The following is a 25,925-nucleotide window of genomic DNA, read 5'->3' as shown; positions in this document are numbered from 1 at the left end:
CTTTAGTGTATTTTCAGGTTTGCTTGTAATCCAGCCTTTGGAAGAATATTAACCTTGTCCCTAATTTGTGAAATCTTCATTTTACTCTGAGTTTTAATTCATACATGTTTTCATATAAACTGCCTCATTGAGAATTATAAACCAAATTTGATGGAGATGACAAATTGCAGTTTTGGATGATTATATCTGATATAACAGCTGGAAAAAGAAAGCCAGAAACATGAGAGAGAGGCCAGTGAAAAGCTTTTGCTGGCATGAGGAAGCATATTGTCCTGTTTCTGCAAAATTGAATTGCCTTAAAAAAAAAAAAGAACCATAGAAGTATTTGAAGAAACACAAATATTTTTTAAAAGTTAAAATAAGACCTTTCTGTGGGTAAAAGAATGTTTTCAATACCATCAGTTTTCAGCCTTCAGAGTTTTTCAGAGAGTAGTTCATTCACTGAGGGGGCAAAAAAACTTTCAAGGTTCTAGGAAGCAATTTCCAAAAATTTCCAGGGTTCTAGGAAGCAATAGACTGACTGTCCACTCTCTTCATAGGCATTTTTCTGGTCAGAATCAAACTTAGGATCAAGAGGATTTATGACCTACTTGCTATAAATCGTAAGTTATAGCACTCGAAGTCATTATCCTCCTCCCTGTTTTTTTAAACCCCGGTAAAAACAATAAGAGGTCCTCAGGGAACACCTTTCTGACTCACGCGATGCTCATGGCTATACTGGTGGTGATACACCACTGCTCATAACTGCTTCACCCAACAGTGTGGCCAAGGGTGGCTTCTCCAAGATGGTGACTTTTGAGCAGAGCCTGGATGAAGAGTCTTTGAACCTGAGAAAGAAATAAGTTGTGGTATGTTTGAAGGACAGAAAGGCCAGAGGGGCTGGAGCTTAGGGAATTAGGAGGGAGGGTGAGCCTCATGGGGTTAAATGAGGAAGATGACATTGCGGGGCTCAGTCTTACAGAACCTCTCAGGGAGGGAAAGGGTTTGTGCCTTGTCCTGGCTGTTGTGCCACTAATATATGACCTATGTATGTAACAAGGGGGGGATATAACAGCACCAACCTTGTACAGTTTTATTTTATTTTTTCCTAGCTTTATTGAAAGATGATTGACATGTAAAAATTGTATATATTTAGATTGTACAACATGATGTCTTTTTAAGGTATACAACATGATGACTTAATATACATACACATTGTGAAGTGATTATCACAATCAAGTTAATTAATGCATCCATCACCTCATATAGTTACTATTTTTTTTGTGTGTGTGTGTAGGGAGAACACTGAAGATCTGCTTTCTTAGTTGATTTCAGGTATACAATACAGCATTATTAATTATAATCACCATGCTGTACCTTGGGTCCCCAGAACGTACTCATCTTCTAACTGTAAGTTTGGACCTTTTGGCCAACCTCTTCCTACATCCCCCTCCTCCAGCCCTAGGCAGCTACCATTCTGTATTCCGGTTCTATTAGTTCGACTTTTAAATTTTATTTATTTATTTATTTTTAAATATTTTTTTTTCTTTTTGGCTGTACTTGGGGCATGCAGAAGTTCCCAGGTCAGGGATTAAACCCACACCACAGTGGTGACCTAAGCTGCAGCAGTGACGACACTGGTTCCATAACCCACTGCACCACCAGAGAACTCCAGTTTAATGTTTTTAGATTCCACATACAAGTGCAATCATACAGTATTGTCTTTCTGTGTCTGACTTATTTCACTTAGTAGAATGCCCTCCAGTTTCATTCATATTGTAGCAAATGACAGGGTTTCCTTCTTTCTCATGGCTGAGTACTCTCCTATACACACACCCACACCCCCCCACACACACACCCACACACCATGTTTTCTTAATTTGTTCCTCTGTCCACAGACACTGCATAATTTTTTAGATTAAATAATGTAATATGTCTAAAGTGATCAGACCTTTGTCCTTTTTCTATACTAAGTGTTCAATGAGTTATAGATATTACTCTTGTTATTAACACTATTGGAAGGTATGGGAGGATTTTAGCAGGAGTGTGGTATGATCTGATTTGCACTTCAGAAAATGTTATCCTGGTTGTTGTGTGGAGGCTATAGGAGACCAGTTAGGAGGTTGCTGCAGTGTTCAGAGAGATGGTGATGAAATGAACAGGAGAGTAGGAGGAGGGGAGAGGTTGTCAGATTTGAAATGTTTATTGAGATATAACCAGCTTGTTTTGCTGGTAGATAGAGGATTGGGGTGTGAGGAAAGTAAGATTCAAGAGAGTGCTTCATTTTTGGCCTAAGCAAGGGGGTCAGTGTTGGTGGAATTTACTAGAAAGGGAACATTTTGAGCAAGAAGTAGTGTAATTACCCTCTTTAATACCAAAATAACAGACTAGATTTGCTAAGGACAGTTAACTCAGCAAAAAAGTAAGCGAACAAAAGCGTCTAGTGTATCTGCTGTGTTTCTGACACAGCGAGGGTGCTCATTTGCTTCTCAGAGGAGCCTCTGTGTTGTTACTGCCCCCAATTGTTCCAAAGAGGAAATTGGGTCCCGGAGAAGGTAATTGACTGGACTAGGTCACCTGGAAAATAAGGGTCCAAACCAAAAAAACCCAGAGCCCGTCCACCATACCACAGGCTTCTTAAATCAAATCAACCAACCTTGTGTGTACTGGGAGTGGAACAGTGAGAAGAGGGCAATGGATGTGCCTGTAGCAGTAAATAAATAAATAAATAAACCATTGGTAAAATTTCTTGCTATTTTAGCCACATTTATAACCTTGGATAGAATAGGGCAGGCTATCTAATGGTGTTGGGTACTTTTTGACTTGCCCTCAAGGCTTTCTATTCAATATTTCATAGGAAATATTTCATTGCATTGCTATCTTTGAGCATTTGAAAAATGATATGAAACTATCTGAACACTCAAACTCTTTTTGGGAGGTCAGGCAGTTCCCTTTTTTTAAAGGGAGTGTTACAGAGAACTCTTGTTTTGGGGGTGATTTAAGGGCAGAACTGTGTAGAGATAGATAACTGTGATGACCTCTCACAAATGTTTCCTTTTAGTTCTGATTTGTACAACAAAACAAAAAGTGAATTTGTGCATTCCAATTTGGGGCTCACTCGTATTGAACTCAAGGCTCAGAGTTACCGGGTAGAGTCCTAATTTAGGTAGATTCTGCAAATAGGTTTCAATTAGAGACCTTGGAGATTCTTGGCCTATTGGTATCAATGTATATGGTCTCTAGACCTGTGTTCTTTAGGTTTTTTGCAGAAATACTCTCCTTGAGTCAGATTTTAATGTTATGCTTCTTAGCATATAGCAATGGAATATATTTCAAACTGCTTAGGTGACATATGTCTATAATACAGTTTATACTAGTTTGAACATACAAGTAACTTAACTGGCTCAGGTAACTGGAAAGTCCAGGTATAACTCTTTCAGGTATGTCTGGACCCAGGGGCTCAACAACACAATCAGGAATCTGTCCTTTTCCTGTCTTTCCTGACTCTCTTCCTCCTAGTTGACTTGTCTCATTGCATCCCCTAGTGCAGTGGCAACTCCAGTCTTTGTTCTGTCAATTCAGAAACTCTCTGTTGAAAAGAGACTTAATTTTCAATAGTTTCCCATTAAGCTGTATCAGTCTAGAAGGGGCGGTTTTTTTTTTGTTTGTTTGTTTGTTTTTGTTTTTGTTTTTCCTAACTTAATCACTCAGAGGAGTGCCTTTTTCTAATTCTTACGAAGGCACTTCTGCTCTGAAAATACTGAGAAGAGTCAGAATGTACAAATGACTCAATAACAGAAAACCCAAAAAACTCAATCAAAAAATGGCCAGAAGACCTAAATAGACATTTCTTCAGAGAAGACATACATACAGCCCAATAATCACATGAAAAGATGCTCAACTATAACTAATTATTAGAGAAATACAAATCAGTACTACAATGAGGTACTCCTTCACACTGGTCAGAATGGCTGTCATTACAAACAGTAAAAGCTGGAGACAGTATAGAGAAAAAGTAGACCCTCCTATACTGTTGGTGAGAATGTAAATTGGTGCAACTGTATTGAGAACAGTATGGAGGGGCCTCAAAAAACCAAAAATAGAATTGCTGTATGATCCAGCAATCCCACCCCTCTGCATATATCTGGAGAAAATTATAGTTTGAGGAGATACATGCAACCCTATGTTGATAGCATTATTTACAATAGCCAAGGCATGAAAACGACCTAAATGTCCATTGATAGATGAATCGATAAAGATGATCTAGTATATAGATCAATTAAATATTACTCTGCCATCTAAAAGAATGAAACAGTGCCATTTACAGCAAAATGGATGGACCACGTGATTATCATACTAAGTGATGTAAGTCAGAAAGAGAAAGACAAATACCGTATGATATTATATATAAAATTGATAAACAACAAGGACCTGCTGTATAGCATAGGGAAATATATTCCATATCTGTAATAAACTGTAATAGAAAAGAATATGAATCACTTTGCTGTATACTGGAAGCTAACATAACTTTGTAAATCAGTTATACTTCAGTAAAATGAGTTTAAAAAAAAAGGAAAGACAAAGGTAATAATAGAAGCAGTCAGATCATTTAGGAGGCCCTTGCTCTTACTCAGCTATGACAGAATCAGACCATGGGTGATGGAGATGGAAAGAATTGGATTGGATTTAGGATATGTTCTTAGCTCACCTGAATTAAGAACATTTACTCAGCAAACACAATGACTGCATATGCAGAGTTATTGTGTTTGCTGAATAAATGTTCTTAATGTTTAGTCCTGTATGCTAAACAAGAGATATAGCCGTGAATAGGACATGCTTCCATTCTAGAATTGTTCATGGTCCACATGTAAACAGCTAAGTGTCAAACCACAAGGTAAGTGCTTTAATAGAGATTTGAACAAAGTGCTATGAGAGTCTAGAGCAAAGAATAATTAAGTTTCCCAGGAAGACGCAGAAGACGTAAGGCAGGTGGTGACATTTGAGTTGGGCCTTGAAGTATAAGTGGGAGTATGCCAGGTGAGGAAAAAAGTAAAAGGAGCTTTAGTGGAAACAGCATGTGCTCAAGAATGAAGGCTGGAAACGTGATGAGGCAGGTGACGTGGGCGGAGTCTGATTAGGAAGAACACTGAATGCTTCAAGGTAGGTACATTGAATCAGCTGTACATGAATGCATGGGTACAGATATGTCAAATAGAACATGTTTAGGTGGTTTTTCCTGTAGTTGAGTTTCAAACTTTAATGTATGTAAGAATTATTGTATAGCATCTTTAGAGAACTTTCCATAGTAAATTTTGCTATGTGTGATTTTCTTATGTCATGATATTATACTCTAAATGCTCTTAAGGTGCAACTTCATTGTCTTGAGTGGATTCTATTTGATTTAGCCCTGGGAGGTTGTCTAGTATGTTCTCAGCATGCTCTAGAAAATCAGTATAACCAGTCAGGATTTTTTTTTTTTTTTAACTCTCAAGCATAATAAAACAACTCATATTGGCCTGAACAAAAAGGGAATGAATCGCTACATGTTACTGAGAAGGCTAGCATGAGGTTGAGCTCAGTGAGTGCTCTGACTCTCCTTTCAGGTTCCTCAGCTCTCTGCTTTGTGTATGGGTTGAACTTCACTCCCAGTTCATTCTCAGGCTGGTTCCTCTCTTGACTGTAAGAGAGCAGACAACCTGACCAGAGCTACCTGATTCCTAATATTTGTATCCCAGGAAGAGGGAATGTCCTTTCCTAGGACTATCAGACATGATCCCTGATCTTCACCCTGCCTGGATCATCCTTGAGCCTTGTGCTTTCTGGTTTAGGCCTGGGTGGACAGTGCCAAGAGCAATGAGATACTGTGATAGCCTGAAATAGTCCTGGAACTGGGCGGTCTGGGCAGTCCACTCATGCTTCATTGGGGGTGTAGAATAAGTGTTACAGAGATAACAGGATCCATTACTGTCATATAAACTCCTAAACAACAAAATCCCCACACCTGGAATTATTTATATAATTGGGGAAAACATGTCAGGAGGGCAAGTTAATATTTTAGTCAACAGTTTTGTTTATGGGATGATGCTGAGTGGGCACGTCCATTAAGCATTTGTGTATGAATTGAACAGAGGTTGGGGTGAAGACAGCTTTTAAACTAGTTTTGAAGAAAAAGTTTCCTAAACAAATTTATAAATAAGATTGAGTTTGTGAGCATGAATTCCTTTCAAAAGGCCTTACAAGGTGCATGTATGTACAAGTAACACAAATTGTACACCAGCCACCATTAACTGTGCTTCAAGGCATGATCTTCTGGTTCACCTGATATGTGGTTAACCTAGTTCCAAATGCAGTCTTTTCTTCATATACTCTGTTAAGTAGAATTTCGATCCACTCAAAGCCCCCTCCTTAATGGTTGAAATCAGTAAACTTTCTATGTAAAATTTGGGTTACAGCCATCCCTCCATTTATCAGATACTGAGGAATGACTGGTAGTGATTTTGTTGTCATGTAGACTTTGGTTCAGTTTCCTGCCCTGCCACTGGCTGTATCTGTGACCCAGGGTGATTTATTTCACTCCTCCACTGAAGCTCATCATCCTCATTTGGAAGGTGACAGTAGCGAACACCTGCAGTAGCAGTGGTCATAAGGATGAAATGCGGCAGTGTTGCTAATGTTCCTGGCACAAAGAGGTGCTCTGTGAAAGTTAGCTGATACTAACATTGAAAGCTCATTTATGAGTAGTCCTCAGGCTGCATTCTCACCCTAAATTGTTCTAAGCAGGATTTATCTTTTTTGCTATAAGCCATGAAATGAACTATAAGCCAAAGAACTCACTCCTAATTTTGTAGCTCATAGCTGGATTTTGGGTCAGAAGATGGGTGTTGTAGATACATGATGTTTGGGTAGAGGGGTGGCGGAGTTCCCCTCTGCCAATGCAGTTATCTGTGGACTAGTCTCCCTAGCAGTGGAGAATGAGTGCTTAAAATTGTAGCAAACAGATGTGTGTTTTGTCCCCTCTTCCCCAGATGTTGTTTGTGCTCCTTTGGAAAACCGAAGAAAACCCGAGACCTTTTTGAGCTGTTGTAGGTCCAGTGCCTGTATGCTCAGACCTTGGGCTTCCCAGACTCACGGTAGAGGCCAGGTTCCCATATGTGAGCTCTACCCTTCCAAACCAAAGCCTGCCTGGACGAAAGTGGTAGCTGGTCTCCCAGTGTCTTAGGAACTACTCTGACTAGGCACACGGAAAGAGGCAGAGACACTGTTCAGCTTTCTGCTTCCTGGGGTGTATGTTCCTGAACTGTTGCCAGAAACTTAATGTCGTTTTAACACATTTTGTGTGTGAAAATCCCTTTTCTACCACTGCTGATGGAGGACACTCATCTCACCTCTTTATGATCAAAAGCCAACTGAAGATTGAAATACAAGGTTCATTCTGGAAAACGCAATGATGATTTCTCCTCCCCTCATCCTCCTTCACTTGGGCATCAGCCCTTTAATCTTCTGCCTGGGAAAAAAATCTAATATACTGTAACTAGGATGTTTTTCAAAATGAGGAACACTTCAAAACAAGTTTAAATATAAATGAAATAGGTTTCCAAATGTCTTGTTAAAAAAAACGCAGATGTTTTATATTTACTATATCATTTTTGTTTTATCACCTTGCAAAATTTTACTGCATGGAATTTTATTTAATGCAGTGGCATTTGAACAGCAATATTAGACAGCTGTATTTGTTTCATATTAGGGGTCTTTTTTTTCTCTCTCTTTGGCAGGATATTAAAACTGAAACTAATGTAACCTGGTGTTTTGGGAAATGTGGACGAGGCATTTTGCTTATTGGTAATTGAAAACAACAACCTTCTCCCCTCCAAAAGCACCCCTTGAAAATAAGCTTTATTGCTTAGATAAGTGATTATACATTTTGAAAATGTCAGAAAGTACAAATGAAGCTACTTTAAGGAAGACTTGGCTCTTCAAGTGCGGGGATTGTGTCTTGACTTTTGCTGGATGGTGCCAGGCGGGGCCTAATAAATCGATTGTACTGTTGATTTGTTTCTTTTGCTGATTTCAGATTTTTTAAAGGATGTACAGACACAGATTGCAATCCATCTAAGAAACAGAATTATTTTCAGAGGATACGTAAGCCAAATCCCTTTCCCCCCAATCTGTACCTCTTGGCTCCTCCTCCACCTCCTTTTAGTTTGCTTTTCCAAGATGTTCCACTGGTGCCTTTAATGAGGGTACTGGCTGGATGTTCACAGCTGGAAAAATGCCATTTTTCTTTTGTCTCCCCCCCCCCACTTTTTTTTTTCGTAAAATTTTCCTTGTACAGGCACAGACAGGTTTCCAGTTTTCTCCTAACTAAACCACAGACTCTCTGATGGTTCTCACACTCTCCGGGTCACAACAAAATCCCCTATTAATTAAACTGAAATTATATCTGAAATAAATCGCTCTGTGAAAGAAACCCGCTGTGGCATTTTTCTAAAGATGTTTGCAATAATAAATGAAACGTTTGGTGACTGGTGACATTTTTGATAACTCTTAAAGTGCCAGAAGATGTTGATATGTAAATAATCTCCATGGACCCTAAGTAGAAGTCAGAAGATCTAGCAAGTGCTGAATACTAAGTTTTGTTTTTCTAAAGGTCTTGTTGCTTTGGGGGGACATGGGGAGAGTGGGGTGCTGAAAGGTGTTTTTTGAAGGGAAGGAATTTCGTGGAGGTCACAGGTTGGCAAACTGTGGCCTGCCAAAACTAGCCTGAAGCTTGTTTTTGTAGCTGAAATTTTATTGGAACATAGCTACGCTCACTGCTTATGTATTATCTGTGGCCACTTTTGTACTACAAAGGCAGGGTTGGGTAGTTTCCACAGAGACAACTATATGTCCATGATGCCCAGAAGATTTACAGTTTGACTTTTACACGTAACATTTGTCAACCCTTGATATAGCTGATGATTTTATAGGAGTTTGGTTAAAAGGCAATCATTTTGTATTAGTTAGAAAACCAGGCCACCTCACAGTGGAATGATTTGAGGGTTAAGAATTTATTTATATACATTTATGTGCATCACTGCTTCTGTTATTTATCCATTGCAGACATCACAAAGTTACAAATCAATCATGCCACATTTTTCTAATGAACTGAGATCTTGTCTCGGATCTTGAAACAGCTTCTGGGCATCCACTGCCCATGGACCACAGGGATCATGGCAGATAAAACCATTTTCCAGTCCCTGTATTATAGTCTTTCTCCTGTCTGAGTTGTCTCCATCCAACACTGTAGTCTTAGTCACTAGTAGATTACACAGTAGTTCTAAGCCTGGAGGGAGGTTATATGACATTGTAGAGTTACCCCAGGGGTTCACAAATCTACAAGGACATCAGCTATTGTAAAGATACAGAAAAAAATCCTTCACATGTGTTCCTTCATTCAGTAAATATCTCTTGACGCTCTGCCTACTTTGGGCCAGACTTTGTCCTAGGCACTGGGGGTTCGGTAGGGAGTAAAACATACCAAGTCTTTGTTCTTCAAGGAACAAACAACTTAGTATAGGGGGGAAGATAGAAATAAAAGTAGAATATAATTGCACGTGGTGCTGACAGCCACAAGAACACCTCAGCAGGGTGAAGGGATAGAGAAAGTGTATGGCAATGTTATTTTAAGTAGGAAGGTCAAGGAAGACCTCCCTAGGGAAGTGATATTTGAGCAGAGAGGAAGGGGAGGGCATTTCTGGCAGAAGTAGCAGAGACCAGAAGTGGGCAAGTGCCGGGTGTTCACAGGTGCAGGGAAAAGCCTGGAAGTTGGCAGAAGTTTAAGGATGTCCCTAAACCGTTTTCTTCTTTTCCTCCTTTGAAGTAACCACTGTCCTGAAGTTGGTGTGTGGGATTCTCTCAATGGTTTTAAAAATTATGTAAATACCATAAAACATTTCATGGTTTGTGTGTTTTAAAATTTTAAATAAACTGCTTCATGCCGTATTAAAAAATGTTTAACTTCCGTGGCCATGGGGTTGAGCACAGCAGCTGAAACTCCTTTCCTATGTCTTGCTCCTCTGGTCCCTCAACACCCTCTGGAGCAGGCAGGGCCACCCTCACTCTTATAGAGGGAAGGCCGAGCAAGCCATTCACAAGCTGAGAGTAAAGCACAAGGTCCTGACTTCTAAACTATGCCTTTTTTTTTTTTAAATTCTGTTTCTTATTGAGAAGTCTATCCTAAGATAAACATGATAGAAATGCTTCACTCCCCCCTTGAATATGGGCTGGACTTAGTGCCTTGCTTCAAAAGAATAGAATATGTAAAGGAGAAAAGAGTAAGTCTGTGATGGAGGAAACTGGTAGGCACCCCTGCACCAGGTGATCAAGGTCTCCAGTGATGTGTGGATGTATGTATACCACATACCTCCTGGGAAGATGTGATGAGAAGATATTTCATCTTTGTAATAGTCTTCTCCCAGACCTCAGTCTAATCATGAGAAAAAACATCAGACAAACCTAAATTGAGGGGCATTCTACAAAATACCTTAAAAGTGTCAAGGTCATGAAAAGCCTGAAAAGCCTGAAACTGACATCGATGAGTATGCTGTATGTTATCGTAGATGGCCAAGTTGACTAAATGCACTGTGTAATTCTGGATTAGATCTTGGAGCAGAAAAAGGACGTTAATAGAGAAACTAGTGAAATCCAAATAAAATCTGAATTTAAGCTAATAGTAAAAAAACAAATTATGTGTTATTTAATATGTCTTGTTTCTTCTGCTCAATAGTAGGAAAAAAGAAAAAAAGCTCCACTAACCATAGGTGCTTTGGGGTTGATGTTAGAACCACAGTAATGTTGTAGTGTCCTTGGGAGGCCACTGCAGACTCATATTCATCTCTGTCGCTGTGGTCCGCTCCCTGAGAGAGGGGCCCTTATGAGTGGGTGAGGCACTAAGCACCTTGAAGGCACTTTCCAAACCTCTGACGGATGCATTTTAACGTCTTCAGTGCGACATACTATAGGACTTCTCTTCTCCAGCAGTCTTCTGCTTCAGAAAAGTCTGAGAGAGCAGGTAACAAGGATTTAATTAATGCACAGGGGTTGAGGGAGTTAAACATTCTTAAGACTGGTTAGCACAAATGGTTGACAGAAGCATCCCCTAATTACTCCATCCAGCTCACTAGTCTGCAGTGCCTCAGACAGTGGACCCTTGTTTCTGAGGGGGCTGGTGGGGAAGTGGTGGCCTCCCAAGACTGGGCTCTAGTGACCAGGTTTTGGAAGCCACCCTTCGCCACTGCACTTCACCATGAAGGCTGGCGCTTGTCGTCAATCTGTGGAAATCTTAGTGGTGTGAAGCAGGCTTTTTGGGAGGTACTGGGGAGGGAGGGGTCATTATCTTTTCAAACTACCACCATCTTTGTGTGATTCTACTGAGTGAATGGCTTACTTTTCAAAGAAACTGAAAGCAGTTAGCCAATAGAGAGGTGGCCATTCCACAAGGGGAAAGTCAGAGACCTTTCCTGATCACTGTTCTCCCATGTATCTCCATTTCCTGAAAGAAAGGACCTGTGGGCTCTGTGGATCTGGTTGGGACCAACTCCCCAGGTGGCCAATCTTGTGTGTGCATCTCTGCAGCCCCAATTCTCAGCTGTCTTATGAGCCACTCTGGGGAGTAGGAGCTGTGGCCTCCAGAGAAGTCCCCTGTAGCATGGGCAATGTCACCAAGATATGAGACCTCACTGTCTCTGCTCCATTGGGGTGGGCAGCTCCAATGAGCAGTGATGGAGAGGCCATGAGCATGTCTTAACTGAGAATCTGGCTTGGGGCATCAACAGTGATACAGATGTGGTCTGCATCTGCCCCTAGTGTAGTCTGCCTTCTTTGACTTCCCCAGCACAGATCATTGGGCTGAATTTATTCATTCTATGCCCATTCATTCATTCATTCATTCAGGGAGAGGCAGTGGAACTTTAGACCCAAAGACTTAAGATCCATTCCTGGCCTTTCTAGTTCCTTGTTAGGTGATGGAAAAGTTACTTAAGCTCTTTGAGCTTTATCTGTAAAATGAGGATGAGAAAACCTATTTCATAAGTCCTGTGAAGTTTTCAATAGTATGAATGAAGCAGGGTTTTTCAGCACTATTGACTTTTGGGGTGGAATAATTCTTTGTTGCAGGGCTGTCCTGTGTATTGTAGCATGCTTAGTAGCATCTCTGGCCTCTACCAGCTATATACCAGCAGCCCTCCTGTTCTCATTTGTGACAGTCAAAAATGTTTCCACCTATGACCAGAAGTTCCTTGGAGTGGGAAAAAGGACAAGTTGTTGCTTGTTAAGAATCACTGGCCTAAAGCATGGAATGCAGACAACACAGTTCCTTGGCACTTAGAGGCTGGTTGACACTAATTCTCAACTTCCCCTAGATGCCTTGGGGCTCAGAAGGCAACGTTTAACAGAGTCCTGCCTTCCAGACATTTTAAGAGTGAAAGTGGAAAAAGAGACAAAGTCCGAAGGAAAAGATACTTAACAATGCAAAGTATGGTTGGGGTATTGGTCCCTTGAAATCATTGATTGTCAAGATTGCTGGGTAGAGGGAAAAGTGAGAGTTTAGAAATAGCCCAGAGATGGGAGAGATGCTTCACATTCTGCTGTGGTGATGACCTGGCTGTTAATGAACCCTGAACACTGCTGGTCTCCCAAGTCTTAAGGACAGGCTGAGCCACGAATTCAAGGGCAGGCATAGACCCAACAGCTTCTAAGTAGACAGTCTTGGGGGAAAGACCACTTTCTTCAGAGAATAATACTTCTTGATAATGGAGTGAAACGTTCAAAAACAGTATTGTCTCTTAGATTTCACATATTTTTGTGGGTTCTTTACCTGTAAATTTGGCAGTGAAGTTATTTTTAACTGATTGTTCCCATCTTCCCTCTTTCCTTTATATAACCAGTAGGGAGGAAAATACTTGCCTCTAGTGACTCTGGTTTTCCTATAAAAATATTTCCATGAAATACTAAGGCAGAATTGGAGAAGGAGGCAAGGAAAGAAAGTGTCAAATTGTGGAATTTAAGTGGCATGGACTTGGTGAGCCTCTTTGACTCCCTGGTTTTAAGGACGAGGAGACCAAGACCCCAAGGGGTGCATTAACTTGCCCAAGGTCACTCAGCTCATTAAGGTGGGAGAGAAGTCTTCAATCCAGAACTCCTGACTCAGTCAGTCAATCTCTCATGCCTCAAATCGTCCTTGTCTTATCTGCTTCTGATATTTCAAGGGAGAGATTGAATTTTATTTTAGTTTTTCTTTATTTGCTTTTGAGGGCTATACCTGTAGCATTTGGAAGTTCCCAGGCTAGGGGTTGAATTGGAGCTGCATCTGCCGGCCTACATCACAGCCACAGAAGTATGGGATCTTTAACCCACTAAGTGAGGGCCAGGGATGGGACTCACATCCTCATGAATACTAGTCCAGTTAGTAACCTGCTGAGCCACAGTGGGAACTCCCATTTTATTGTTTTTTGGTTTTGCTTTTTAAAAAAATCACTGAAGCAAAAACTCATGAAATATTAAATAATTATGACCTCAAGATAAATGTTCTGTGTTTGATTTTTTTATTGTGGTAAAATATGCATAATATAAAATTTCCATTTTAACTGTTTTTAGTTGTACAATTCAGTGCCATTAAGTACACGGACACTGTTGTGCAGCCATCACTACTCTCCATCCTCAGAACCTTTCATCACCCCATCCTTAAACTCCATATCCATTAAACAGTAATTTCCCATTTCCCCCTCCCTCTAGCCCCTAATAACTACTGTTCTACTTTCTTCTTTATGATTTTGGCTATTCTAGGTACCCCATATAAGTAGAATCAGACACTATTGGTCCTTTTTTTTTTATTGCCATTTCCCCAATACAATTTTTTTTCTACTATACCCCATGGTGACCCAGTTACACATACATGTACACACACATTCTTTTTTCTCCCATTCTCATGCTCCATCGTAAGTGACTAGACATGTTTTGATTTTAAGTTCTTTTGGTGTGCCATTTCTGTCTTAAGGTCCTTTTCTAAAACTCATAGTTGTAAATGAGGCTTCTGGTATTTCCTCACTCACTGTGAATTATTTTTTCTTCTTTGCCATGCTTGTCTCTCTCCCGCAATCCTTTTGTGGGGTGATAAAGCAGCCAGAGGTCAGCAAAGTGAGGGTTTGATGTCTCTAATTGGGAGGGAAATGGAACCCTCCCATGGTTTCCTGCTGTGTGTGAGGACAGGAGGGCTGTGCTAACCTGTACTCCTTGGGATGCACTGATCCTCTTGCAGGTTTCCAGTAACCACTGCAGTCTAAGTAAATCCCTTCCTGCCGGAAGAAAAACAAGTTGAAATGAATGATGAGTTTAGATGCTGCTTAGTGTTCTTAATTTCTTTTTTTTTTAATTGTGGTTTTTCTATTATTTCATACATGGTATTGGAGATCTTTTTGTGGCGGAAGTGTCTTAAATATAAAAAGAAAATAAATAGAGGATTGTCTTTTGAGTGTCTGGCAGATTTATTTAGGTGTGATGAGCCTAAATAGTTGAAAATTTTAGTTTTCCTGGATCCTGTAAATGCAAGTGTCGAACAGCTGCCAAAGTCATCAAGATAGCTAAGGATTTAACTGGTTAGCTTTGTCATATTTATTCAGGGTTAGCCTGAATCGGACATCGTGTATTTTGACAGGTTCATCTTCACTCTCAGAGATCCAGATAATAGTCATTTCCTCCCCTGGGGCTTTAATATGATCTCTCTGGGTAGATTCTGCATGAGCTGCTCTTAATAATCCACAGGGGAAGACAGTTCTTTCCCTGGTGCTTATGGGTGACCTTTGGCCTTGTGGCACATGTGTGTCCCGGCCCCAGACAGAAGAGTTTGCAAGTCACCGGTGGCCGTCTTGTGGGAACATTTGGCTGCATGCATTATACTCTGTATATTGGAAATGGACCACTCTGCCAGCTGGAAAAGCCACCAGGCAGATTCCTTCAGCCAAAGCTGCAGTTGCTCCTTCATGGGCCATAAATGCTCCAAAGCATCATGTCTCAAAGTGGAGCTACAAGATTCCCATTACTCTCTGGGAGACTGAGATGCGGGCTTTGCCACTTTCTAAGATGCAGGCCTTTTAGCTGGTAACATCATGTTCTAAAAATGATGCATAGGCCTCAAGACTCCACATCACTGTGTTTCAATCCTGATTGCACACTGGAATCATGCAAAGAGCTTTAAAGAACATCATCTGGGAGATTCTGATCTAATTGATCTGGGGTGGGGGAATTCAGGGCAGGTGATCTCCAGGTAGAGCCAGTTTTGAAAACTGCTGTTTGAAATCCTTTTAGGGCCTCCTCTCTGCCATCTGTAATGATGACTATAATGATGACGATGATGTTGATCAGGGCTAATTTTATTGAAACTTACTATGTGCCAAGTTGTATTATGAGCCCTTTTATGTGCCTCATCTCAGATTACCTTTGCAGCAACTCTATGAAGCAGATGCTGTAATTGCCCTCATTCAGGGCTGTGAAAGTTGAGGCATAGAGGGGTTACATCACCCTCCTAAGATCCCACAGCTAGGATGTGGCAGAGTCCAGGAAGATCTCATGCTATAGCTGCTGTAGTGTTGCAGGTGATTGGGCTGTTAGACTGGGTGCCTCCCCTCATCGAGTGCCTCCAAAGTGGAGGAGTCCCCAGTTTCCTCATACACAGCTCTTGTGCTGTTGTCTCATTGTGGAACTGGATGTGGACACTGCCAGGCACAGAGAGTGGGACCATCAGAACATGAGACACAGCCCCTGACAAAGGTCTAGAGCTCCACCAGGGCCTCTCCCATGTCCATGAGTAGCCACTGTCAGATGGAAATACCTGCAGTGACTTCTGTACTTAAATGAAATGCTGTTGGGAGGAAACATTAAAGAGTGATTGAAGGTGAGGACAGTAAGGCTGAGATCTGCTGGCATTGAGTTAATGGGAGAACACAGAAATGCAACTGGTTTCCTTTAACTCTTACTTGGCTCTCCTCTAAGGCTGCTTAGAGGCTGCTTCCAAGAGTATCATGCTGGGCCTTGCACACTGGCTATGTTTGGAGATCCCTGCACATCTCAAGCTGTTTTGTAAGCCAGTGGCAGGTCCAAAATGTCAAACATTTTGTCCTATGGAAACGTGCTCTTCGTGATTCTGAGTAGTGTATCTTTGCTCCTGCTGTCTTCCCGGACAGCTTTCATTTTCCTGCTGCTTCCTGTAGCTTTTTTTTTTTTTTTCCTTTTTAGGGCTGTACCTGTGGCATATGGAAGTTCTGAGGCTGGGGGGTCAAATCAGAGCTACAGCTGCTGGCCTACGCCACAGCAACTTGGGATCCGAGCTGCGTCTGTGACCTGCACTGCAGCTTACGGCAGTGCTGGATCCTTAACCCACTGAGCGGGGCCAGGGATTGAACCCGAGTCCTCATGGATACTTGAATTGCATTTGTTACCACTGGGTCCTGTAGTTTTTTATCTGGTCCAGATCCACCTCATCTTGTCCACTTCTCCAGGCAGCCTCTTCTTCCTGCTCTGCCCCATGACTCTCCTGGTCCTCCTGGCTCCATCTTCTAGATTCCTCCTGAGTCTACTTTTCCTGTAAAGTCTGTGAAATACAGTGCTCCTTGCTACTAATTCCCTTCAAATCTTCAAGCTAATTGTCATTGGGTGTTTTTTTCAGTGGCTGGTTTTTCCTGTATTAATTTATCCAGTCATTTGTTTATCTGGGGTCTGAACTTGGGTGGGAAGAATGTCTGTCTCCTGACACTGCCTCAGGAACTGTGCCCCCGCTTGCTCAACACTAATTAGTGTGAAGCCAAAGATCTTTAAGTTGGAATCTTTACATTCATGCTGTAGAAATTGGATGCTAAGGTCTAAAAATATTAGCATTGTCTTTTATTACAGCCAGGTCTTCATCTTGTGTCTTGTGGGTTTTTCCAAGTCATTCTCTTGTTCTATCAATTTCATTTATCAAACTGCTTGGTGCTCATAAGGCAGATGATTGGGGAAAGCACAGCTCAGATTAATCACATCAGTTCTTTGGCACCAGTTCCTGTGAAAGGCCATGTTGGGCAGGAAGTTCAGCTCTAGGTATACTTGGATTTTGAGGTCAAATGGGGCTCTCATTTATCTGTGCCAACCCCATTGCCCTCTGCCCTCCCCCAGGTGCTCTTTGACCTCACTCACTTGCCTAATTTGCGTTTGAAAAAGAGTAGCAGTTGGACCAGCACCCTGAGTCAGCCTTAAGCCCTCCTGGAGAGGATGCCAGCTTAGGTGGGCCCAGGGACCCAGCAGAGCACAGAGCCTAGCAGGAGGGTTAGGGCTGAAGGTATTTCTCTGGAGGTCCGGAGCAAGATCTTGGTGAGAGAGGAAGGCAGGAAACGGATAAAGGAAACAGGGCAGAAGAAAGGAGGCTTTCACAAAGGAAAGTTGCTGACGGTGGTGTCTGTGATCAATCACGCTGACAAAGAGGCCCGTGACACAGGGCCTTGTTCCTCCCAGAACATTGCCAGCCTGCCATCCAAAGCCTATCAGAAGACACCGACGTTAATTTAAACGAATGTCCCTGTTCCTGTTGGCAGCTTTTCCCAGCATGGATGGAGTTGACAGGCTGGTGGCAGTGATTTTTTTCCCTTAGATTTCCTTGATATGGTCCCAGGTGATAGGAACCACCTTCACAAGAGGCCACACATTTTCCTAGATGCGTCCCCAAAAATGTCAGCCTCAACTATAAAGCTGAAAAGGACATTTCACATACATAAAATATATAATTAAAATGATGAATTATTGTAAGATAGAATATTAGCCTTGTGACATTTTAATCTGAACGCGAGAGAGAGGGAGAAAGAGAGCTCAATCTGAAGCGCTCAATTAAATTTAGAATTTCCCCCCTCAATTGTTATGAATAAATAGAAAGGATTCTGTAGCAGTCGGTGGAATTATTAATTGCAACTAGTGTAGAAGGTGCATGCACCATATCATGAAATGGAATATCATTGTTACTGACTATATTTCTTGGTAATTAAGGCCCAGACTAATGATGCAAGTTTTCTCCAGCATGATTTTCATCTGATTATGAGGCTGCTTCATTAAGAGCACTCAGCCTAACGAGCTGTAGCTGTAATAAAGTAATTTTCTGTCTTGTGCTCTGATTGATAAAGAGTTTCTATAGCTAAAAGGAATTGAAAATATAATTATAATTAGAAATGGTTGAATAAAGTTATTACAGGATTGCTGAAGGGTAGTGCAATTGACACCATAATGTTTTTTTGGAAGTGAGCATCTTAAAATTAGACTTTATAAAGCAACAAAACTCCTTTGCTAATAACTGGGCCGAATGTTGCTGCTTCCATAAAATGAACATTTAGATTAAAGGAAAATGAGACTTTCCCACATTGTTCTCAACAAGAAAAACATATGCAAGAAGAATGCCGTCGCCTTTTCTTCCCAGCATTCTTCTCTCATGAAGTAAAGCTTATGAACATACTTTTTACTCCATTTATAATAATTTTCCTTCTGCCATATGTTGGAAAAAGATCTTTTTGATTAAACTGATGTCTTTTTAAGCATACAGTATAATTTTGGACTTTCTCCTTGCCAATGTGCAGAGTTATGCTGTCTTTTTTATATATTTATGAAGCAGTGAGTTTCATATAATTTTTCAAATTGTGTAGAGGATTTTTCCCTCTGTCTTTGTCACGCATTGGTTGATATCAAAATATATGGGGAGGATACAAGATTCTGCCCCCCTCCCGTGGGAAATGCTAATCAACTTTTTATCCTGGAAACCTTATTTCTTTTTATGATGTTCACATTTATAAACTATGAAAACTCTGTTAGAGTGGTCCTTGGTGTGTATGTCATTGGATATGTCTGCAAAATTGACATATAAATCTATGGCAGTGGTTTTATTTAGAATTAGTTGATACACTTTGTGCTCCAAATTAGTTTCACGTATTTAATTTAGTCTCTTTTGTCCCATTTTAGCTCCCAGCACTGCATGAAAAACATGCATATACTTTAAAGCTATATAGTTTTGTAAGTCTATTTTATGCAGACTTACCCAGATAATATATTGGGTCTGGACTGAACTAAGGAATAGATCTTGCTAGATCCACCCTTTTGACTGACCATTTCAAATCTGCCATTTTACACTGACAGTGACAGTTGGAAAGACTTTTAGAATATTTGAGACTCATTTCTAACATAAGGTAATAAAAGCATGTTATTGGAATACCATTAGTAAGATTAGAGAGAGGAAAAAAAGCAGAATTTTATTGGTTGTTCATTGAAAATGTTAGCTGTGATTAGTTACATAATCCTACATTAACCTGTAAATTAAAATTCCTTGGTGCAATTTGATGGCTGATTTAATTTTGTCTTTCTTTGTTTGCCGCAGGCTAATTCCATTATGAATTCTTTATACAGCCTTTTCCCTCAATGATTAGCAGCTTCTACTCAAGTTCTGATTACTATTGTACACTTAGCACTACATAAAGCCGGGGATTAATATTCCCCTGAAGAATTGTTGCTATGGATCTGCTCTATTCCTTCTAAGAGATGTTTCTGCAGCTTCAATTGTCCATAAATTATGATCTCTAGTGAATTATCAGTGGGAGTGAGCTGAGCTTAACAAGCTGAAGAGTGCACTCTAGTTCGGAGAGAAAAAAGGCAAGGGAAAAAGAGAAAGAGATTCTCAATTATTAATTGTGAGGTTGGATCATTCAGAAGAAGTGATATTTTCCCCATCTCTATCTTTGTAGACATGTACAAATCAGAATGATGTTGTGGGTTAAAATAGAAGCTTTAAAAATCTTTCAATATTTAGTGATCATAGCACGCCAGAGGGTCTAAATTACCTGCAAATAGGGAGAGAAAATGCTGGCTCTGCCACTCGGTAACATAGCAGGGTTATGGAGTGTGTTTTATTTTGAGAAGTGGCGTTGTCTTAATTCGTGAACTGTGATTTCCCCTCAGTCAGTTTAGGAATATAGATTTGGATACCGTTGTTTAAAACATCGCTGGGAATAACAGAAGATTTAAATGGAACTGACCTAAGAATTTTTCAAGATGAAGGCTTTTCTCAATAAGCTAGTATTTTTAGGGAAATTTGGGCTATAGCTTGAGAAGGGTTTTTCATCTTACTTTGCTGGGATTCAAAATCATCATTGGATAATTTTGGGGGGTGTTTCCCCCTGGGATTAACATCACAAGGGGCTGTGTCCAGGGTTTATTTTGAGTGTTAGCCTGGATAAACCCAAATATCCATCCCTCTGACTATAGAACAGTCTGCTGAATGGATTCTGGCTCTTCTGGAGAACTCTGTGGCCCTGTGATATGTGGCAGAAGTGCTTACTGGCTCAGACACTGGGAGCAAGTTTAGTTGGAGAAGCTCGTTGGAATCAGGCTGAGACCACCAAGCTTGATGAATTGCTAGCTTTTACCAATGCGTGTTACAGTCCAAGGGAAATAAACATCTGAATTATAGATCATGTAAGATGATTCTCTTTTCTTTCTTTCTTCTCATTTAATTTTCTTCTTCCTTTTATCTTCATTTTTTCTCTCTTTATTCTCTATCTTTTCTCCACTTTATTCTTTAACCTCCTTATTTTTGATTTCTCTTTTTCTTTTCTTATTCCTCCTCCAGCCGCTTATCTCCGAAGGGCTAAAATACTGAAAATATGCTGGCATTTTAAATTGAAGCAAAAGGTGAATTTTATTGCTACTTGGAAGGCAGCTGAGGGCAGAGTCCTGAGGGAAGTGAGATAAAATAACGGAGTCTGAGAAATGCACTTAACAGACACATTGGAAAGAATCTTTTCCAGGAATTATCACTTCCACTTCCCGGTTTTCCAACTGCAAAGCAACAAATCATATACCAGGTCATGGTGGTTCTGTTATTGGGGAAGTGGTTCCTGTGAATCATTGTTAAGCTGGAGTTTCAAATTGTCCATAGCAGCTCCTGGAAGTGCTCAAAGCTTGGTCTCATGCACATGCATACTCGACACACATGCAAATCCCTTCAGGCCTTGTTTGAGGCTCAGTGCAGGACATGAGCTTTGAGAAGGTGACAGTAACATTTATTGCACAAATCGCAATGCTTCTGAGAATGAAAGGGATGTTATTAGGAATGGAGCCAGGACAACAGACATAAGTGAGATGGTCCTGGCACACAGGATATGTGGTCACCTTATTCTTAGGTGAACACTGCAGTCAAATCCCAAAGGCGAAGTGAAGTCTCCTCTCTGAGCCCATGTTCCCAGGTAGGTTTTCTTTCCATCACCCTCATTTGAGCCTCCCTTTCCTGCTGAAGAATTCAGCTCTCAGTCTTGTTCTGAGTCAGAGACTGTCTCCCACTCCTTGTTTTCTCAGAAGACCCCGATTTTTGCACCAGACACACCTCTAAGGTACTTGGCTTGGGGGCTAGTGATGCAAAGAAGCAGCAGGGTGTCTTCAGAGCTGCCAGGTGCAGCAAGTATGGCACTCATGCCTTGCCCAGAGCCTAGGAGGAGGAGGACCTCAGGGAGATCATGGCTACTGTTCTAGACATGTGGTATCCCAGTCGCCTTCTTTAGTCTTCATGGAGATTCTGTTAAAGTGAGTACCACATCTTCAAGGAGTTGCTATGAGAATTGAATGTGAAACCATATGGGGGACAGTTAGAGCACACTGGTCACAATTTACTCCTCTGTTCCATAAGCAGGTGCTTGGCCTTGGATTCTAGATGCAGAAGCCAGGCAGTGGGCCCCGAGTGTCCGCATGGAGGAGGCTGCTGGGGGGAGTCTTAGTGTCTCTAAGACCTGGAAACCCAGCTCCTGCCCCCATGGGCATGCTCATCTTACTGGGCTGTGGGGGTGGGAATGGGGAGCCAGGGGCTAGTTGGACCACCATCCTTAGAAAGTGCATGTTCTCTGGGAGCACTTAGAGCTGTTTCTCAACATGGTAGCCAATGGCATTTCCAACAGAAAAGTTCTGTTCTGTGGATTTTTGTCCTTGTCCCACCCAGTGCTCTCCTAGCAGTTACGCCACCCAAATCCTCCTCCCCACCCACCCCTGCAGAATAGTATAGATCCAGATAAGATCTATTGAATTACATGTCTTCTAGTCACATTTAACACACATATTTTCCCAGTTGATAACATATTTAGCAATGTGCTGTGTCCTAGTGATGTTTCAGTGCCTCTTACAAATTGGTCCCTGCAGAACTTCCCTCTCACCACATCCTGCTGGTTAATTCAGTTCTATTTGGAAGGGACTGGAGGTAGGGAACTGAAGAAAGTTCGTTGAGAACTTATTTTACCTACTTGATTTGGCTAAAGACCCATCTTGAATCCAGCTTTGAAGGAAAAAGAAAACACCTAATACTTAATTTTGGTGTGACGTACTATGTTGTAGCATTTTGACTTCCTGAAGGTGAGTGCTATTGTGGGAGTGATGTTCCACCTAGAACCTGTCCCACAGACAGGAAATTTGGTCCAGTGGAGTCCCCACCTCAAGTGATGCCTCTTGTGTCAGGAGAAGGCTTGTTTTGTGTCAGATGACACTGGGAGTCCTGGTTTACAGGATGCTCACCTGTAGGGTCAGACAGTGGTTCCCTAAAGCATGTGGCGAACAATGTGGGTAGGATGATAGAGTATTAAAAAGTAATTGGTTTAGCTTCTTTTGCTTTTCTGCCTAAGGAAAGGAAATCAGGGTGCTGAAATGACTTTTTACCGGATCGTCCGAATTGTAGCAACGTACACATTAGTGCCAGACACCATTCTAACATCCTAAACATTAGCTCATTTGAGCCTTACGAGAGTTCTGTTAGGTTATCATCATCATCACAATCATCACTATTCCACACATGAGGGAATGAGGCACAAAGAGGTTAAGACATTGACCTTTACAGGTCGTGTAAATGGCAGATGACAGAGCCAGAATTAGAACTGTGGACATTCAGCTTGAGAGTTTGGATGTGCCTCAGCCTTTATACTCTGTATCTTGGGGAGGTGGCAGCATTGAACCTGAGTCTGTTGGCTCTCAGGTGTGGTGGACTCCCCTACCCCCATCTTCCTCTCTCTCTCTCTCTTTTCTATCAGTTACCTATCTATAGTTAAGACTCCTCTCCACTGAGACTCTCCTCCATGCTTGCTGTCCCTGCCTCATTCAAATGCTCGGTCTGACATTTTCATGCCCACTGCCTCTTAGTTCTTATTGCCGCCTTTCTTGCCAAATACAAATAATGACTGTTCTTTTGCTGTTCCTTGTTTCTGGTGCAGAGGGACAATGAGGAGAGCACAGATCAATGTCTCTCAGAGCATGGCTGGTGGCAAGGCTTGAAAAGAGGGAACCCTGGTAACACAGACAGAGGTAGAGAATTTCCTTGCTCCATTGATGCCTATCCCAGGGGAGAGATTCTTAGTAGAGGAGCCAACTCTGGATTCAGAGGGAACAGTGGCAGTTTCAGTGGTGTGTGTGGTGTGTGTGTGAACAATCACGGTGCGATGAGGATACTGAAGTCTCTAGCTAGCCGATTCTCTGAACAGTAAGCATAGGCAATGCCATTTCAGGCGGAAGTTAAGCATTTTCCTGCTCTCATATTGGCTAGTGTGACGGAGTGAATGAAAACCTCCAGTGAAAGCACCCTACATTCTACAGATGCTTCTCTTTTTATTTCTTCTCCATGCTAGGCACAGCTCAAATCAACTTTTGAGCCAAGGAAGCGGAATAATTTTCCTTCGCCTTTGCTGAAAGACTTATTGTCAAATCCCATGCAAGTTGATTCCACTGATTTGCATGGGAGGAAATATAACCTGATAAAGATGTAAATGTAGACAATTGTTTTCTTATCTGTAGGCTCTCTGTTTTCTTATTTGGAAAGAGTCTGATTTAAATATGCCCATTTGAAGTAACCTATAGGATTTTGTGTGATGCCAAGTGATTACATCTTTAAAGACCTCTGGGTTTGTATCAGTTTTGAGAAAAAAAATGATACAAAGGAACTTTTTTACAAAACAGAAATAGACTCACAGATATAGAAAATGAATTTCTGGGTTATCAAAGGTGAAAGGGGGAGGGATAAATTAGGGATTTGGGATTAACAGATATAAACAACAAAAACTATATGGCACAGAAAGGTATCTTCTTTTTCTTTTCACTGCTGCACGTGCAGCATATGGAAGTTCCCAAGCTAGGGGTCAAATCTGAGCTTCAACTGAGGCCTTTGCCACAGCCATGGCAGCACCAGATCTGAGCTGTGCTGCAACCTGTGCCTCAGCTTGTGGCAATGCCAGATGCTTAACCCACTGAGTGAGGCCAGGGCTCGAACCCCCATCCTCTTGGAGACCATGTTGGATTCTTAACCCACTGAGCTACAATAGGAACTCCCTGTATTCAGTATCTTGAATAACCTACATTGGAAAAGAATCTGAAAATGATATATAGATGTATATATATATCTTATATATTCAGTTAAATAAGTATTAAGATATATATGTATATCTTATATATCTTATATGTTATATATATATATATAACTGAATCACTTTGCTGTACACCTGAAACATCGTAACTCAGCTATACTTCAAGTTAAAAAAGACCTCTTGGTTAATTCTTCTTTTTATGTCAGTTCGCCTTATACTTCTGGTAAGAACTTTTGACCATTTATATTAAAAATAGTATGAGAGAGAAGATGCAAAGAGAAGAAAGAACTGGACCCTGATTACAGAGATACATTTTAAAATGTGTTTTGAGATCATTTGAAATTTGGAATGAATTCCATATAAATAAAGTTTTAACATACTGCAAATATATAGCATTTATAAAATATAATCCTAGGAAAACAATAAAAGCCTCTTTAACTCCTGATGTAATTGAGACAGTGCAGTTGGAAACCATTTTAAGTGTTCTCTTTTCAGTTCTGTTAAAACCCAGAGCTCCCACTGTTGGAGTCCTGAGTGTTCTCTTTGTCCACTTTGCTCTGACATGGAATTATTGAGGTGTTGGGAGTGACCCTGAGCATTGCGAGGAATACCAGAGGGCCCAACTTTGTATACCTCCCACTTTTGCACATTGTCTTTGATATCTTCTCTGGGCCAGATTTAGGCTTTCTTGCAACGGCTGGTAGGGTATTTCAGAGTTTTTATGTTGCCTGCCAGCCTTGAACAATTTGTGCAGTGATTCAATCTTTAGTTGTACAATATGTTTGTATATGTACTTATTTAAATATTTTATCTAACTTCCTCCTGATAATTGAAGGAAAAGAATCGAAAACAGTAAAATAAAAATGTCAATATGGTGATTCATGAGTGTAGATTCCATCAAGTGAATGTACCATTTTTGGTATGTTACATGGTAACTCTAGCCTTTTTCAGCTTATTAAATCAGTCAAATGAGTAAGAAAGGAGAAAATGATAGGACACATAATATGATAGGATTAGATTATTAAAGGAGTTTCCATCATGGCTCAGCAGTAATGATCCTGACTAGTACCCATGAGGATGTGGGTTCAATCCCTGGCCTTTCTTAGTGGGTTAAGGATCCGGCGTTGCTGTGAGCTGTGGTGTAGGTCACAGCCATAACGTGGATCCTGTGGTGTAGGCAGGCAGCTATAGCTCTGATTCGACCCCTAGCTTGGGAACTTCCATATGTCATGGGTGTGGCCCTAAAAAGACTTTAAAAAAAAAGATTATTAAAGATAGTGTATGAAAGACAATTCTGTAAGATTACTTTTTTCTTTTTCCATTGAAGTATAGCTGATGTACAATATTATATAAATTACAAATATACAATATAGTGATTTACAATATTTTTGGCCACACCTGCATCATGCAAAAATTCCCAGGCTAGGGATTGAATCTGAGCCACAATAGTGACAATGCAAAGTCCTTAACTGCTAGGTCACCAGGGAACTCCTTAATTTACAATTTTTAAAGGTTATTTCCATTTAC

General features: G+C 40.9%; 1 protein-coding gene across 26 annotated transcripts in view; it reads left to right on the top strand.

The window, feature by feature from the left end:
• Positions 1 to 25,925, top strand: part of LOC110259998 (uncharacterized) — a 494,473-nt gene that overhangs the window by 145,418 nt on the left and 323,130 nt on the right. Inside the window, exon 4 of one of the 26 annotated variants that reach the window (XR_014839727.1) lies at positions 540 to 602. The exons of the other annotated variants lie outside the window; for them this stretch is intronic. The gene's annotated coding sequence lies outside the window, so the exon portion shown is untranslated. The remainder of the gene's footprint in view (positions 1 to 539; positions 603 to 25,925) is intronic. 26 annotated transcript variants of the gene reach the window in all.

Source organism: Sus scrofa, chromosome 3, assembly GCF_054392235.1.
Source record: "Sus scrofa isolate SSC_HxYL_T2T_F1_AM1 chromosome 3, Sscrofa_HxYL_maternal_Yorkshire_Landrace_v2.0, whole genome shotgun sequence".
In the NCBI taxonomy this organism is placed as follows: Eukaryota; Metazoa; Chordata; class Mammalia; order Artiodactyla; family Suidae; genus Sus; species Sus scrofa.
The sequence above is the reverse complement of the archived record's forward strand: the minus strand, read 5'-3'. Positions and strand labels throughout refer to the sequence as shown.